At 42.2% G+C, this 18,686-nt stretch overlaps 1 pseudogene; it reads left to right on the top strand.

Annotated features, from left to right (window-relative positions):
* The first annotated feature begins 898 nt into the window (after positions 1-898).
* Positions 899-18,330, top strand: LOC108635288 (annotated as a pseudogene).
* Positions 18,331-18,686: the final 356 nt, after the last annotated feature.

The raw sequence follows: 18,686 nt of genomic DNA, 5'->3' as shown, positions 1-18,686 counted from the left end.
CTAGCTCCTTTGCCCAGGAGCTGCCTTCATCGCAGTCACGCCCCTTCCTTCTGAGGAGCTTTCTAGCTGCCTAAGCTGGTAGACCCCCTGATTTATTCCTCCATCTCCGCTCCCTTTCGCCTCATCTTCTCTTAGTTCTCAGCGCCCCCTCCACCCCCACCTCCAGTCTGTCTCGCCTCCGACCATCCGCTGCTCCACCCTCCGGCCCGGTATCCTGCCTGTCCACTGCCACCAAGGAGAGACCGGACGGAGCGGTGAGGAGGGGAGCAGCCGGGAGCTGGGGCTTCCCTCCTGCCTACCCCTGGCCTCTGGCCCGGGACCGAAGCCACTTGCGCGAGCAGAGTCGTCACCTTGTCTTCGTTTCCTTCAGGGGTAGGAGACGCGTGGTTACTTTTCGCGGGGAAATTGGGGCAGGAATCCGTGGTGGCGTGAACTTGATCATAACCTCAGCGTGAGTGAGTCGATCTAGATTTGCGTGGGGATGCCTGTGTTCTACTTCTTTGCAGCTGGCCACAAGTTTTCCGGGATGTGCAATAAGTTAAATAGGTTAAAGAGTGTGCCGCTCCTTTTCCCGTCCTACAGAGATGCGAATGGGTACCACTATTTGATGGCACTTTTACTTTCTTGCCTTCTGGGGTCCTTGTAGGTCTCTAGGTAATTAAACACAAAAGGAACTAAAGAGCAGAGGGAACTTGAAGTCTACGTTTAGATCATCTGGAATGTCTGGGTTTATCTCAGATTGTTAGATGCATTTTTCCTAAATGCTTGGGGTTGGGTGGGAGCTCACACTCCTCTTCCCGGGGCTGTGAATTCTTGAAATCTTAGCCTGGAGGAGTAATCTACAGTGCTGTACTCTTTTAGGTATAGGTGTGTGTGTGGTCATGAAGAAAGGGTTGCCCCTTATTTGCGTTATGGATGTTAGTAATTAGTTTTGCCTGATCATGCCAGGTATCTTGAGGGTCCCAAGGCTGGGTCGCTGTACACAGATGCTTCAGCAGCAGAACAGCTTTATCAGGGTAAGCCAATGAAGAGAAGAAAAGTGAGAGACAAAGTGACAGTCTTTGTAGACTGAGCAATCCCTGGTTAATTGCTGCTAGTAATAATTTAATAATAATTTGCAGTAAAGGACTACATACGATTAAATGAGAGAGGAAAGGACAGTTTGTGAGAAATGGCATTTCCAATCTCTAACATGTATTTTAGAAGGGATTTTCTGACACCTTGGAGTATCTGATTTAGTTTTCCTTCCTCTTCGCTGTCCTCCCCCACCCCCATGAAGAGTGGAAATTGGGAGGCAGATTAAAGCTTTTAAAAAATATAACCCTCTTCTCCCATTCAGAAAGGAAGATAATTAGTCACCATAATCTTCCCTAATGTGGGGCTAAGGGTATTTAAGTGTCCTTGAACTAGGCTTTGTGAAAAGTCCTTCCTCCGAACAGCCTTTGTGAAGCTTTCTGAGTTAGACCTTTCAGCACCCTCATTTAGTAGCTAAGAATAGTTTGAAATACCATTTTGGATGCTAGATAAATCTTCACCCATCTCCCACCTAACCTCCAATCTAGCAAACATGGCAAACTTATAAGAATGGTGGTGTTCAAAGACCAATTACCAAGATGTCTGCAACACATTGCTTATTGGGGAACAAATTATTTTCTTATATTTTTACCTGATTTAATTAGTTGATTTCAATGGGGGAAAAGAAAGCAGGAAGGAGGGAAGGAATGCTACAGGGTGACAATTTTAAAGGCTATCATATTTCAGATCAACTGAGAAGGAAAAGTTGGCCTGACGAAACTACATTTTGTAACTGGCCTGGGACATTTTAATAGCCAGGTGGTTGTAGAGTACTTGCATCTATTTACAGATGATAACTCAGGTTCCAGCTATTCTGTATGGGTTTATCCAGTGTCATTTACAGACACTTTCTGGCACTACATCATACTTCATTTTAAGATACTTCTTTCTTTGGAAGAGTCTGTGGCTCTGTAAAATTGAAAGCACTTTTTCTTACTTTCATGGTCTAGATATGAAGTAAATCTCTAACCATGCTTATATGTAAAATAACTTTTGCTTGAAAGATCTGTTCACCTATGTAAAAGATTTTAGGGAATTTAAAAATTCACATTCAATACTGTTTTGGATTTGGAAATTGAAATCTCATTTCTGGTTTATGAAGTAGGATTTATTAGACTAATGCATTACCAAGGTGTTTTGTGGAGTTGCTTTTTATGAAGTTTTGTAAAGACGGAATCAGTCTCTTTCTAGAATGCCTTAGGAACAGTCCTATTCAGAAAGCAGAGGGATGGATGCTATGACCTTGAGGTTCCGTTGAGTGCCAGAATTCTAAGTGGGTACATCTGCTTCTGTGCCTCTCCTAAGAGCCCTCTCCCAGGGCCTGTGCCTTCTTTAAAAGGGTGTCTTTGTAATTAAGCAGCCCTTCTCCCCATCCCCCTTTTCGTCCTTTGATCAGCTTTTTTAAGGCCTTTTTTCCATTTTGGGGACAAGAGTTGTTTCTCACACTCTCCTACTCCCTTCTTAAGGGTTCTTTTCCTTTCTCCCACCAAAGTGCCCCAAAGTTCTCAGGATGGCTAGAAATTGTTTTGTTTTGTTGGGGTGGGGGTGTTACCAGTGAGGAAGTGTTGATGATATAGTCCCTCTTGAGAAATGTTTGTGACCAGGTAGCCCCTTCCATGGAGACTGAGCATTTGGAATGCATGAGAACAGTTTATTCTTAGGGTCTGTCTGGAAGAAATTGTCCTTTGCACCCATTAAGCCCAGCTTAAACCTACTGAAAGGAGTGGAGAGAGGTGTGTGTGGTCGTAGCTGAGCCTTTTAGGATGGTAAATGGGTAAATGTTCCAAATCTCCTATTACATCACCTCTTTCCCTCATGGATTCAGGGGGTTTGGGGATCTGCTTGACAACTTAATTAGCTTGGGACTAAACCAATTTGTTTAGAATTGTGCTCCATTGATTTCCTGTCCCCAGGAATTTTTGTTGCTGGTTTACTATGACGTGTTGTCTTTAGTCTTGCTTACTTCTTCGTCCTTTGCTTCGTTTTGTGGACTTTGGTCCAAAATCTAGGGTCCCACCCCTAAGTCAAAGGTTAGAATTTGGTCCCAAGAACTAAGGGGGGCATTAAACAAGCTGCCCATATGGCATTACTCTTCTCTCCATGGTGGGCTTCTGACCCCTTTTAAAACAGAGAAAGGAGGGCCATCTCCCCTTCCATACACGAAATCTGAACTAGGAAAGCAAAAAGGAAAAAGAAAGGAAAATAGGAGGTCATTTTGTTTTATAAAAGAATCCACTACCGTTTTCTTTGAAAGAACTAGCTTTCCTAGTTAGTGTCTTTGAACTATGACTTGATATGTAAAAATTCACTCTGAGACTGCTCAGAAGCATATTTATTGCATAAAAGCTTTAGAATTTTGTTGTAATGATTATTGCTTGAATAAGCGAGGCCATTATTTGGTCTTGGAATTTTTTTTGTTACATGGCATGGAGTTAATTGTCTAAATCATCCTGACTTGTAACAATGCTGGCCACATTTAGCCTCAGCATATATCCACTCATAGAAGAAAGCTAGTATGACTTTTCTGAAACAATATCAGACTTCGTGGATTTTGAGAAGTCTGAATGGGCCTCTATCCCGTATAGGTAGAAGATTTAAATTCCAGTTGTTGTATTTGAATAACCCAAGGATTCGGAAATTTTTTTTCTGGTAGTCTGTTCATGTATCTAGTAAGGCTGACAAAAATAATAGCAACTGATGCCATTTTAAATTTAAAAAATGCACAATAAGTTTTCCTTGTGAGCCTGTTGGTGAGTGGGACTTGGTTCTGAGCCCAACTCTAAGTTTGCCACCCTCCTCTTTAAATTGTGGGGGATCAGACAGGGTGATTTTGAGAACCGGTTATCAAAAGTTTAGGGTTCTCTAATTAGGCCTCGATTTCTGATGTGAATGTGAATGATTCCTACTAAATGAGGTGCAGCAGTTGTTAGAAATACAATCATGTAGTCACATGGATATATTAAGAAAAACGCCTAATCAATATATATATCAATATCAATATATCAATAATCAATATATTGATATAAATGCATTGTGTTTTGTATTTTAGCAACGGTATCAAATTAAAAAGCTAAGACCCTGCCCAAAACTTCATCAAGAATCCCAACATCCTAACAGATCACCTGCTTTCACTTTTTGTAGTTCCTTTCAAGTCCTTGTTTCTGTGCTAATATGAATTTTACCGAGTGAGAGTCCTAGAAGTGTACACTGTTGCTTTTAAATTTTGAAAAAGAGCCCACCTAAGACTTAGCTTTGTAAATCTATGTGGAGGAATGAAGTCAGAATCTGAGTATATGTGAGGAATCAAATGCCAGGAGAAACTAACAGATTTAATAAGTAATCCCTAATCCATTTCTGTAATATAGGGTGTTCATGTATCTAGCAAGGCTTTTAAGTGTACTCCCTTGATATCCTATTACCCTTCTCCCATTCTTTTTAAGCAAAAGGAAAACTAGAGTTCACTGTTTACTTTGTCTAAATCATTAGCAATGATTCTTAAGTCACTGTATCATGGTATCCCTTTAGGAGAGTACAAATATGGGTATACTATGAAATCTCCCAAACAAGAAAGAAAAAGCAAGAGAACACAAAATTTTTAATAGCTTTGAAATCAATATTAAACTAGAATAAATAATAGTAAGGGAACTAAGGGCTTTAGATAATTAAATAAAAGACATAGGGAGTAAGCAGGATGACCCACACATAAGAGATTCTTCGTTTGAGGCTTTACTATACAGTGACAGTTCAGTTACATGGTCCTTTAATTTTCCTTTGATAGGCTCTTCATAAATTAGATTAAATTTCATTTAACCAGAATAGGAAAGTGAAGTATGAGTTTTTAGTAATCAGAAAGTACCAAGTCAAATATAGGAACTTTTTTAATGATATGTGTTCATGGGAAAAATGCAGATGGATGTATCTGCTAACATCTCCTAAGACAATTTTTGAAAATCTGCTTAAGAAAAAAAAAAAAAAAAACTCTGTAGGCTGCCCTTGACATTTGTTAAGTCACTTTCACTATTGCCCCAACTCATGAAATATCATTAGACTGCATGACTTGAAGCCAGGCTCTGGGTTTCTCTGCCCAACCCTTTGACTTGCCATGTGACCAAGGGTAAATGAATTAGCTGCTCTGAGCTTCAGTTACCCTTCTGGGAAGCAAGGATATTAATATTTCACAGAGGTGTTTAGGCATGCTTCATATTGGGCACATGCTTTGAGGTCATTGGATGAAAGGTGTCTGCATGATGGCCGAGCAGGCTTATTATAGGGTCCTGAGCAGGTGTTCACTTTTAATGAGCTTTTTCTCTTTTATAACATCCAGAACCCTTTGGTGCCTCAATTGCTGTACTGACTGTAATTGATTGTCCCAACATTTGTATTATTCGTCCTCTTGACTTTTATAAAAAAAATTACAACATTGTCATTTATATGATAAGTTGAGGTTCTAATCAGAGGACTCCAGCATCTGCTGGGGTGGTGAAAAATAGCTGCAAAAAGAGAGACATTAGTTGGAATGTGCCATGGAGATCATTGAGTTCTTCAAAGTTCTTACAAAAAATGAAAGAGTAAAGAAATTTTCTGCATGTATCTCTGTGTGTGGATGTGTGTGTGTGTGTTTTAAGGGAGAAAGTTTTGAGTAATATTTGTTTGTGACACATACTGATGATAGCCAGTAACTGAAACCCAGCCATTGTAGTATTTTATACACAGCTGGTTTTTATTAATGATGGAATATTTATGCTTGCTGTACAATTCGTGGCTCATTTCCATGTGTATGTCAGAACTTAAATACCCCCCAAAGCAACATTAAGATAACATTAAATATAAATGTGGCCAAGCTAGAAAGGGTGGATTGGGGGAGTCCTCTTTATCCTTATTGATGTTGCTTCACATCACAATAACTGCCTCCCAACTTTAGGCATTGATGCTGATCTTTATTTTTTCCCTTTATATATCCTGTAGTATACTTCAAATTTTGATCCTTTTGATATGGACAAATGATCGCCTCCCCCCACTCATAATGCAGATGAAACTGATGTATGTGTTTTTTAAGAGCATATTTTCCCTGCACATGCTTCTCATTATCCGAGAGGCCTGGACTCAATCAGTAAAGGAGCAGAGAAACCACATAATTGAAAGGAGAATGACGGTGGTGCATACTTGGAATATTTGTGGGAAGGAGATTGCTGACATCAGAAAATGTAGTGGCCTGAGTGTTAACAGCATTGAAGAGAAATAAGCTTTCTGTGTTTCTGTGCATTGAGAATTATTTTTAAGGGGATAAAAATATGGGCCAGGTTTGACATCCTTTTATGAAGTTGCCCTGGAAACTTTGATGAAGGTTGTTATAGAATGGTTCAATTAAAACCTTCCCCATTAGGAAGCTAATTAGTACATCACTTACTCATTTTGGTTGTTTTCAAGGGGCATGAATTTGCATTGAATTAATGACATTATTTTCCATTTGATAGCAAAGATGAAAATCACAGATGGCGAAAATTATTTAGATTGCCTATTTTGAAGAAATCTAATTTCCTCTTTATTACATTTAGGTTTTCAGTTCAGATTTTTCTTTCACTCTGTTTATATACAGTGATCACATTTTAGTTTAGTAGCCAGTTTTACTTTGTGGATCATGGGCTGTAAACCAAAGCTTATTAGTTTGAGTTTCCCATATGAATTGGAGAAATACAACAAATGCCAATAAACCATTTTATTAAGGTAACATTTGCGTTCTTTTCTCCTACAATTAGTTTCTCTTTGCTGTGTGTGTGTGTGTGTGTGTGTGTGTGTGTGTGTGTGTGTGTGTGTGTGTGTTTGGTGGAGGCAAATTGCTTTCTTAGAAAAAAAAAATTTTGGAGCTAAGAAAAATTTGATGACCGCCCCCCCTTACTCCCTAGAACATTTTGTCTGCCTCAGGCTCTCAGCTTGGCTTCCATTAGGACACTGTGATGACTTTTCCGACCTGGTACTTTTTGTGAGTTTGCTAAGTGGTTCTCCCATGGCAGCCTGAAGTAGAGTGGTTATGATGGGAATTGGAGTGCAGAATTTCTAGCATGTTCTTTCTACTGTACTCCATCTTATTTAGGGAAATGAATCCTTGCTTCTGAGGGTTGAAGGCCATTTGCAATAGAATAAGTGTCCTGTAGTTAAATAAATATGTAATAAGGGTCTGCTGTGGTCCTCCTTTCCCTTGTAACTAGTAGGGGACAGTCATTTTGTACATATATTCCCTGATGCTATATGACCTGTGCCTGCACCAGTTTCGAAGAGTAAGTGGGGACATTGGCTGGGTTATCTGAGAATAAGTGGGGACATTGGCTGGGTTATCTGAGAGTAAGTGGGGACATTGGCTGGGTTATCTGATTTGTAGTTTAATTGATTCCACCTTAGCCCTTCCTGAGAAATCAGGGTCTAGAATTTTGTTTTTCAGTAGCAACTCAGTGAAGACAGGTTCCTGGGGCTTGCAAATCAGAGGGAGGAGAAGCGGCTGCCTTTGGGGAGTGACTCAGGCCCTTTGGTATGAAGATACGAAATGCTGGCTTCTGTCCATGCACCTGCTGGGTGCCACACCTGTAGTCAGCACCTGAGCCCCACTCAGACAGAAAAACCAGACTGAAGGCAAATGGAGCTCCCTTCAAAACGGGTTCAACAAAACGGAGAGCTCCTGATTATGTTAGCAAAGCACCGCTGTGAATGATTACATTGAGCCATTGCAGTGTTGGTATGGGGAAACGTCTTAGATATTTTCTTATAGGTGCAGTGCACTGGCTTGCTCAAGAGACTGTTGAAGTCCCAGAGGAATTTGCTTTCCTGATGAATTTCTCCTGGGAACTGTTGTCTTAATAATTGGAGAGTTCTGTAGAAGTTTGTGTCTAGTCACACAGCATGGGGCAGGAAGTCACAAGACTTGGGTTCTGATCCTGGCCCCACGAGTAAGTCAGAGTGAAACCTTGGTCAAATTAATTATCAAAAACTATCTGTCCTGGACTTAAGCTTCTCCTGTTAATAAAATGGAATTAATTATATCAGGCTTTATTTCCTTACAGAGCTGTGGAGAAGGACAAATAAGATAACAGAAGTGAAAGCTTCTGTCTCCTTAGAAGAAAGGCTGAGAAACTTAAGGTAAGAGTATTATTGTTATCGCTATTGTGTCTTTCATTCCTTTTCATCTCTTTCTGTTGCCTCTAGCAGAGTCTTTGGAAAGTTATTTACTCAATAGGCAGTTATTAAGCACCTAATGTTTTAGGTGTTGGGAAGTATACAGAGGAAATCATGCACTCAGCCCATGCCCTCTAAGATCACAATTTCCATTTCTGGCTCAGCCTATCATAATGATTTCTACTGGGGCTTCACTGATGGCTCAGGTGATAAAGAATCTGTCTGCAATGCAGGTGACCTGGGTTCCATCCCTGGGTTGGGAAGATCCTTGGAGTAGGGAATGGCTACCCACTCTAGTATTCTTGGCTGGAGACTTCCATGGACAGAGGAGCCTGGTGGGATACAGTCCATGGGGTCGCAAAGAGTCAGACATGACTGAGGGTAACATTTTCACTTCACTTCAACCTGGATACTTGGAAGCATAAAAGAATAAGAATGAACTTTCTTCTCTCTGCATTGCAAGTGGGGACTTCTGACCCTGGAGCAGTGTCAGGTCTCGATTAAAGGTATATGGGGGAAAAGCCATTCAGTACATAAGGGAATTTCTCTCTCACTCTCACATTTGCAAAGCACCTGACTCTTTAATGATCACTTTTTTGAGAAGTCTATCCTTAGCTTCATCCTTGTTCTGTTCTGCTCCTATTCTATATGATCCAGCCCACTCTTTGACCTTAGCTTTTACCATATGCTAATGACTCTGGAAGATATATATCAACCTATTTTTGACTCCTCCTTTTTCAACTTCCCCAACATTGGTTATCAGATTCTACCTCTCCTACTCAGCTCATGGGATTTTTCCCTGTAGGAAGTTTTGCTCAGGTGGCCCAGAGTTTTCTTTTTTTGCAGCATCCTTTGCATTGCCTGAGCTATCTGCTCAGACCTCTGGTTTCCCATTGAATTGTGCCCCCTCTGCTTGACTGGGAACTCCTTGAGGACTAGACTCCATATTACTTTCTTCTTTTTTTTTTTTAATCCATTCTAGGGCCTATTCTGGAGAAGGCAATGGCAACTCACTCCAGTACTCTTGCCTGGGAAATCCCATGGACGGAGGAGCCTGGTAGGCTGCAGTCCATGGGATTGCAAAGAGTCAGACATGACTGAGCAACTTCACTTTCACTTTTCACTTTCATGCACTGGAGAAGGAAATGGCAACCCACTCCAGTATTCTTGCCTGGAAAATCCCAGGGATGGGAGCCTGGTGCACTGCCGTCTACGGGGTCGCACAGAGTCGGACATGACTGACGTGGCTTAGCAGCAGCAGGGCCTATTCAGTGCCTGGCTGTAGTAAAGTGAAAGAAAGTGAAAGTTGCTCAGTTGTGTCCGACTCTTTGCGACTCCATGGACTATACATTCCATGGAATTCCCCAGGCCATGATACTGGAGTGGGTAACCCTTCCCTTCTCCAAGGGATCTTCCCAACCCAGGGATCGAAACCAGGTCTCCGCATTGCAGGTAGATTCTTTACCAGCTGAGCCAGGGGGGAAGCTGGCTATAGTAAGTGCTCAATAAATGTTTGTGGAAAATATGGTGCAATAAGTATTCTAATAGAGATGTGTCCAAAGTCCAGCGAGGAGACTGAGAAGAGAGAATTAATTTTCCACATTGAGCAGAGTTGGGGGCAAGGGGAAGATGGAGATGGATTGGGAAAATTCTTCAAGGAGAAGATGGAGAGAGAGGAACTGCCGTCGTCTGAAAGCTCTGACTGAGCAGCCCAGAAAGAAATGCTTGCTGTGTCTGCTTTTGCTAAGCCAGGGGCATCTCTGTCCTGTTGCCTTTTCTGTCTTAAGACTGGATGACTTTTATGGTTGGATCTGCAAATAAACCTCCGTCTATAACACATTGACCATGTAAGACAGGTGCCACTTACTCATATAATATTAAACAAGACTGACCTTAAATGTGCCTCAAAACTGTGGTTGAAAATAGAGATACATACACAGACTCATTGGTCATGTGCACTTATTTCTATATAGCAAAATAGCCTTTAAAATATATTGAAGATTGGTTCTGAAAATTAACAGATTTATTTCTCAGAATGTACCATGTTGGGTCACTGGAACTGAATGTTTTTGAGCTGTCAGATCTTTCCAAGGGCAAAAATGAAACATGATATAAGCCATTACAGGCCATGAACCTGTTCTCACCCACCTGATGCTTTTACTAATTAGCTTCTTGGCTGAGTGGCAATTTGGGGCAAGTGTGTGCAAGCTGGATTCACAGGGGAACCCACATTCCACTCTGCCATTTCGCAAGCCACTAGGATACTACACTGGCTTCTTTCCCTCCCAGGAGTCCTGCTCTGCCCTGGTGGAAAAATGGGAGCAGAAGAACTTTTCATTAAATGAAGGAGAGATTTCATGGGGCTTTGGTGTTTTGTTAGTTTTATTTATTTATTTTTTTTTTGGTGAGTTGTCTGAAAACATTCATGTTCCTTGACCCATTAATTTCACTTCTGGGACTCTATTATTAGGGAACAATCCAAAATATTGAAAAAAGGCTAAATCACAAAGATGATCTTGTCACATTATTTAGCAGAAAGTGAAAAATAATTTAAATCTCTTAATAATTGGAGAATGGATTAGGGAATCTCGGTGCACTCATTTAATGGACATTGAATTGTTTGTTAAGAGGTCTATGCCACAACATAGAAAAAGTGCTCATGATTAAGTGAAATGGAGGAGCCAAAATGATACCTATGTTAATATTTCTTTGCTTTGTGAAAAATACAAAAACACATAGAAATAAACTACAGATAATATTTTATAATGCTAACAATGCTTGGGCTGAGGTGCTGGGATTATGAGTGGTTTTTTTTTTCTCTTTGTTATCAGTATTTGCATATTGTGCTTATATTATTATACTTGTAAAATAAAAATGGGTAGTATGCCGCTGAAAACAGGAGATTGGTAACGCTGGCAAGTTTCAGGTATATTCTTAACCTTTTCTCAGTTTATGCTCAATCTGATTCCATGGACCGCTTATACTTTTTCTGAGGCAAGAAGAAATGGGATGTGACGGTGTGATCTATTCTTCCCTTGGAATGGGTCTGTGTGGAGGGGAGTGGAGGGTGGTAGCCTCAGGATTCTCCTTGTTAGTGTTTCACTGCTCATGTACTCTTTAGGGTTAATCACCTTTGTTGACGATTACCTTGTTCAAGTTGACTGTTTTAGAATCCGGAAGAGTAAAACTGCTACCAAATTGACCATGCCTTGAGTTACCATTTGAGAAACAGTTAACTGACACTGATCCTAAGATTTGGAAATGCCAAGGACCCACTGTGATTCTTAAAATAATTTTCCAACCTAATCTAGATAGAAGTAGAGATAGGAGCAAAGAGGTGGGCCCAACTCATAACCTGTTCTTAAACTAGTGCTAGACTTAAGCCACAGTAAGTACCAAGTTGGTACGATGTTGACAAGACCTGAAACAGAGGCCTGGAAATATTGATCAGTGGAGATTCCTATTACTCTCCAACCTACCTGCATATCATGGCCTAAAGAGGAGAGATTTTGCCAGGTCCTTCTGCCATACCTCTGGCTAAACATATCCCTCTTATGTCTTTGAATTTTACCTCCTCCTGTTAACATTTTACTTCCAGTGGACTTGGAAAATTGATGGTAGCATTAAGCCAGATTTATAATCTCTTAAAACCAGAGTCAATTCAATTTAATGAATATTTATTAAGAATCTTCAATGAACAAGCTAATATACTACATAATATATTGTAGTGCGAATGTGCATGCTAAGTCACTTCAGTCATGTCCAACTCTTTGTGACCCTATGGACTGTAGCCCGCCAGGCTCCTCTGTCCAAGGGATTCTCCGGGCAAGAATCCTGGAGTGGGTTGCCATTTCCTTCTCCAGGGGATCTTCCTGACCCGGGATCAAGCCTCTCTTAGTGTCTCCTGCATTGGTAGGCAGATTCTTTACCACTAGCACCACCTGGGAAGCCCATATATTGTAGTGGAAGTGCTGTTACCCTAGGAATAATAAAACCTGCATTCTGGCCCTGGCTCTGATCACTTTTAAGCTCTGACATCTTCATCTTTAGAAAGAGAGGGTTAGACTTCCAGATGGTCTTCCAAGAGTCTTTCTAGTTCTGGCCTTCACTTATTTAAGGGTGTGGGCATAGAAGATTTGAGTTGCAAATAAAAGGTTTTTTAAAAAAAAAAAACTTTCTTCATAAAATAACTGTACTATGCTAGAAAAAGACCACTTTGAAATAGTAATAGTAATAGCTAACTTTTATTGAGCCTTTACAATGTACTGGGCTCTGGGCTTAGCACTTTACATAGATTACTTCCCTTAATCTTTATAACAACCATATGAGGTATGAGCACCGTTAGCCCTATTTTGCAGATGATGAAATTGAGACTTGGGGAGACTGAGAGACATGGGTGATGTTAGTTGGTAAACCATAGATCGAGGATTTGGATTTGGGCAGTGTGATTCTGGACCCAGGCTCTTAATCATGATATTTATACTGCCTGCCCATTACCCACTGAAAGTTTTAGGGATAACCTGCAAAGGGACCATTGTTTCTTACCTGCCAAAGGAAGCAAATTAGTAGCTTGCATTTCAAGACCCTTGGGAAAGGCATTCTCTAGAACACTTCAGGCCACAATATGGACCAATGTGAGAGGACATGAGAGAATTCAATGGCTTGTGTGGCATCTTTATGTGGGAGGTTGTGTGTCTGTGTGTGTGTTATGCACAAATACATGCGCACAGATATGGGGAAAACTTTGAACTGGCTTCCTTCCATTTAGCTGGAAGTAAAATGGTATGAAACAAGTTGACCAAGATTTAGCAGAGAAACAGGTTCCCTAGACTCAGCTTCTTCATCCTGGTTGGTAGAGTGAGGGATGAGGGCAGAATCGGAGGAGGAGGTAGAAGGGATAGAAAGAAGATCTTATAGGCAGATTTCAAAATTTATGTGAAGGGTTGGAATTTGGTGTGTCCTGGCCACGTTGATTTTCTGGGACTTAGCTTGGGAAACACCTTGGTGGTTTCATTTTGGCTCACTCTCTCAGGTACACTGGGAGTGGCCGATGACTGCAAATGCAGTGAGAACTTAGCTGGGCCTTGCTGCCCTGTTGTTGTTACAAAAGAGTTGAATATATAGATTCAAATTGCATTTTTAAAGAGAGAACCACGGAAATCCTTTCCTCCCCTATCAAATATCCTCAGGGACAGTCTGTACAGGAGAAACAAGGTTATTTTATTGATTGAAGATGATATCAGACCCCTGGCAGTGGCACAATTAAAGCTGAGGGCAGATAAAAGTTTGCAAAGTTCACACTATTTTAGTTCTTGTGCATGAGACAAGGAATCTTCCTATCTTTTCTCTAATAAAAAAATGGAGTAGTGTTTTCCTTCTTATGTGACTCTGAACATGTAGATGAATATAAGTTTTGTAGGGGAAAAAAATCGGTAAACTGGAAAGGAATCAGCAAAGCTTTTTTCTTAGACTGATTTCTTTTCCTCTTTTAAACAGAAACAAAAAGGCCAGGGGGCGGGGTGCTGGGAAGGGACAGTCTGTTTAGTTGACACAAAGTGATTTGGGTTTTGAAAAGGATATGGAGGAGAAGGGACAAAATTGAAGGAAGAGAGCAAGATGTTGGATAAGTTTTCTTGGTGAGGAACTGGGTGTTAGGAGCAAGCCAGGCAAAATCAGCATGAAGAATCTAAATAGTCCTGGAAAAGAGTCGTCGTGGTTTCTCACCAGGGGCTCAAGTTTAAAACCCTGTTTTCTGTGTGTTTCGTTTGAAAAAAAAAAAAAAGACAACTGTTTTGTTCAAAGTTGGGCAATAGAAACACAGCAGTTATTTACCATTGCTCTGTTAGCAGTCCAGCATTGATTCCAATTAAAAGTTGTTCCTCTGCTTTTGAAATTAGGGGATACACCCTAAAACAATTACCTTGCATAATTTTGCTTTTTGATTGGCATTATATATTGGACCAAGACAAGATGGAAAGACAAATATCCGTGTTTGTTCACTCTATATCTGTTCTCTTTATTTTTGGCAACATTGCAAGGAAATAATGTTAAATTAATCACCGTGCGGTTTTGTAGATTTTTTTTTTTTCCAACTTGGATGTTTTGGACATGCTCCCAAAGCACAGGGGCGCGGGTGTGCTTCCTTTGCATCGCTTTGCTCCTCAGATGGCATCCCTGGTGCAGATTAAAGGCTTTCCTTTAAGTGATATGAGTGAGTCATGGCTAGTCCAGGGCAGAAAATAGGAATGTAGATCATGTGCCTCTCACCTCAACCCCTCAGTTTCATAACCATTTTGGTTGGACCTGCAGGGCTTTTTGCTGAGGGTCAAAGGAGTCATTCGAAGTGAGGGCTCTCAAATCCATATCTGGTGGGCATTTGCATCTAGTCTCTATAATGTGAGTCTAGTAGTTTCCTTGCGTGGAGACACTGGGGCACTGAGAAAGCAAGTGGAGCCATCTTCTCAGAGAAGAGTTGCTGCTGTGTGTGGAGAAGGGCCATCACTTTTGCTACTCGAGTAAGAATGGATGGACTGGTGATCACATTGTAAGCTCTGTGAGGGCAGGAACTATATATTGTGTGTCATTTCTAGCCCTCATTGTGTCTAGCGTGAGGCTGGCAAATATCTGGAATAGCCAGGATGCAACAAATACTTAATGGCTTGGTTGACAAGAAGTTGGGATTTTCTTCTGGCCCTCTGAGCCTGTAGCTGTTAATCGGGAGCTTCACCAAGTGTTCTTTTTTTACTAAAATCTACTTTCTGATGACTGCTTTCCCTTCTGGGATGTGGGCCAATGAGCCCCACTTACCTCCCCTGCTATTGATAGCAGTTTAAAGGTCGCACTCTCAAGGTGATGGCAGTTACAGCTTTTGTCATCACCTACCATTCCAACTCCATGGTTGCTCAGCCGGTAAAGAATCTGCCTGCAATGCAGGAGACCTGGGTTCGATCCCTGGGTTGGGAAGATCCCCTGGAGAAGGAAATAGCAACCCACTCCAGTATTCTTGCCTGGAAAATCCTATGGACAGAGAAGCCTGTGGGCTACAGTCCATGGTGTCACAAGAGTCAGACACGACTTAGTACCTAAACTACCATTCCAACTCAGAATGGGAGCAATAGCTCCTGAGGGCTGTGAGGCTATGACAGAGCCATCTTGCACATTTCTATCTCCAGGAGACTGGCTGGCCTCCTGAATACAGCCACCAGAGTGAGACTGCCTTTTGTCCTTGTGGAAATGGACTCTGCCACTCACATAAAAGGCAAAGAAATTAAAAAAAAAAAAAAACGGGAGGAGAAGTCATCCCCTTGGAAGAACTGGTTTGGTTAACTGTTGGCCATTGGTGGCAAAATAGAAACGACATTTTTGTTTCTCCCCCTCCCCCTCCTGACCATTTCAGAGTGACCAGTGGTTGGACTCTTGGCGACGCTTACCCTGAACCTGAGTGTTAGGGCAGAGGGAATCTACTGTTGCGGTTTCTGGAGCTGCTCATAAGCAAGAATTCCCTATCCTGAGCAAGGCTTTAAGCCTAAAAGAAAGCAGAAATAGGTATGGACCATCAGTGTGCGTGGGTGCCAGTGTGTGTGTGTGAACCTGTGTGTGTACGGGGTGGGGTGGGTGTGGGGTGGGAGGGGGTGGTGTGCTCTCTAGAGTCTGGGGCAGCTCACTGTCTGGATCTCCCTGCCTTGCAGGAGGGGTTTCTGAGTGGTGTTGTTTTAACCATACACACTCCCATTTCTATTTTTCTTTTGACAGAGGAGAAGTAATTTGGTAATCATCTTTCCAGTTTAAGGCACCAAGAGAGATTTATGTTATACTTGTCAGCCTAATAGAAAATATCAGTCTGACAGTTGAAATACAGGAATCCCTGAGGGTCATTAGCAGGGAGGGAAAGGGGAGTTAAGGGCAGGTTGCTCAGCCCCTTGGTATATGCTTCCCCCAAGAATCTGATGAATGGGATTTAAAGGGGGCCTCTGGAAGGTTAACTGTGGAGTCAAACTGCTCAATAGAACAATTAGAAACCAGGTAGCAGTAATCAGAAAAGTTGAAAAGGAAGGGGGACGACCTTTCTCCAGCTACCACACACATCTTCTGGGTCAGTCCCTGTAAGATTGAAGGCAAAGGGGATCATGTTTCCAGAGACACTGGAAACTATTTCATATCATAGAAATCAGGACCTGGAAGCCAGGAGTCCAAAGTTCTCCTCTAGGAACCTGAGGCTCAGGTTGACCTAACTGTGACTTGGCGTGACATCATGTCCATTCTCCAACACTACTTAAGATCCTTGGGGTGAAAGTTTTCACTACTAAAGCTTAGTATCAAATTGCAGGACTTAACATGACAGATTCTGTCCAAAGTTTTAATGAGCTTCTAATGAATTTGTGGATACTATACTACTATCAGAGGCACATTTCAAATGAAAGAGGGCTTCCCCTTTAAACTCCTCGTACCCAACAACAACAACAACAAATGCTCAATGACTATTCCTGGATGGCTGAAAGAGAAACTTTGTCAATAACAGTTATCCCAAGCTCTTCTCTTACTAAGCCAAGGAGCATCCAAAATGGACAATACAAAAAAGGATTTAAAAAAAAATGTTTCAGGGTTTTATGAGATCAGAGAAAAAGATTTGCGTCAAGCAGAGATCATTTCTATCTGGTACAACCAAGCTCTCTCATCACTTTTTATTTATCTTAGTTATCATTTGACATTTTGTAGCTCCCTCCACATGCTGAACTGTTTTACAGATCCTGCCTATGGGGTAATTTCCTGCCCCTGCTGCCATAACCTTAGGAGTTGAATTTTTCATTTCAATAGAATACAGAGAGATGAACTTGATAAGGGCCTAGGAAAATTGCACTCTCTGACAACCTCACTTGACTGCTTCAGGTTTCCCCAGCCCTTTTAGGAGTTAAGAGTGAATACTTAACCCAGGCTAAAAGTAAAAGAGGAAACAGAGGGCTCGTATGCCTCCAAGTTCCTCCTCATGTTAATGCTAGAGCCAAAAGTGGTCAACAAATTAACTGATTAATTCTAGATTCAGTTCTCTACTTGATCTCTGCAGAGAAATCCTCACCCCCCCCAAATACTCATTTTCTCCCCCTTTAGAGGACTGATTTATCCATCAATTGGGTGTTAAGCTTCCTGTTTCCCCTTCCCAGGTCAAGGGCAGCCCAGGTGCCCAATTTCTCTCTCTCTTCACAAGGCACCACCAGCAATAGAGATGAGAAATTCTGATGAACAGCCAAGTGGAGGAACCACAGTGTTGCAGCGTCTGCTACAAGAGCAGCTTCGCTATGGCAATCCCAATGAGAATCGCAACCTGCTTGCCATACACCAGCAAGCCACAGGGAACGGCCCTCCTTTCCCCAGTGCCAGTGGGAACCCAGGCCCTCAGAATGATGTGCTGAGTCCCCAAGACCACCACCAACAGCTTGTGGCTCATGCTGCCCGACAGGAACCTCAGGGGCAGGAAATCCAGTCAGAAAACATCATCATGGAGAAACAGCTGTCTCCTCGGATGCAGAATAATGAAGAACTCCCGACCTATGAGGAAGCCAAGGTCCAGTCCCAGTATTTTCGGGGCCAACAGCATGCCAGTGTCGGAGCTGCCTTCTATGTCACTGGAGTGACCAACCAGAAGATGAGGACTGAGGGACGCCCATCAGTTCAGCGGCTCAATCCTGGAAAGATGCACCAGGATGAAGGACTCAGAGATCTTAAGCAAGGACACGTTCGCTCCCTGAGTGAACGACTCATGCAGATGTCACTGGCTACCAGTGGAGTTAAGGCCCATCCGCCTGTTACCAGCGCTCCCCTCTCCCCACCACAACCCAATGACCTGTACAAGAATCCCACAAGTTCCAGTGATTTCTACAAGGCCCAAGGGCCACCTCCCAGCCAGCATAGCCTGAAGGGCATGGAACATCGAGGCCCCCCACCAGAGTATCCCTTCAAGGGCATGCCACCCCAATCTGTAGTGTGCAAGCCCCAAGAGCCAGGGCACTACTATAGTGAGCATCGTCTGAACCAGCCAGGGAGAACAGAGGGGCAACTGATGAGGTATCAGCATCCCCCTGAGTATGGAGCAGCCAGGTAAGACAGTTCCCTTTCTGTCATTCCCTGACCTCATCCCCAACCAGCTTCTGCTGTGTGTCGGGAACCTTAAGGGAAGTAATGGGCAGGCATTTGGTGTAACAAACTCTGCAATGCATGGCTGACCCTCGGATTAGTAAATGTCCTGCCAACCTGAACATGTACCCTTCTTCAGACATCATTAGTCCTGTAATTAACATACCCTTGACTTTATAGGTTGAGCATGGCCTCAACTGCCTAGTGGCTGAACAGGAGCACGAGTCTTGATTTCAGTAGCATTTCACTGTCCAGTCTCCTGGGAGATTGAAGGAAGAGGCAGTGTTCCTCTTCTTGTGTGTTATTAAGCCCTCCTTTGA

The sequence above is a fragment of the Capra hircus genome, unplaced genomic scaffold (genome assembly GCF_001704415.2).
Source record: "Capra hircus breed San Clemente unplaced genomic scaffold, ASM170441v1, whole genome shotgun sequence".
Taxonomy (NCBI): Eukaryota; Metazoa; Chordata; class Mammalia; order Artiodactyla; family Bovidae; genus Capra; species Capra hircus.
Note: the sequence above shows the minus strand (reverse complement) of the source record. Positions and strands in the feature narration are given on the sequence as shown.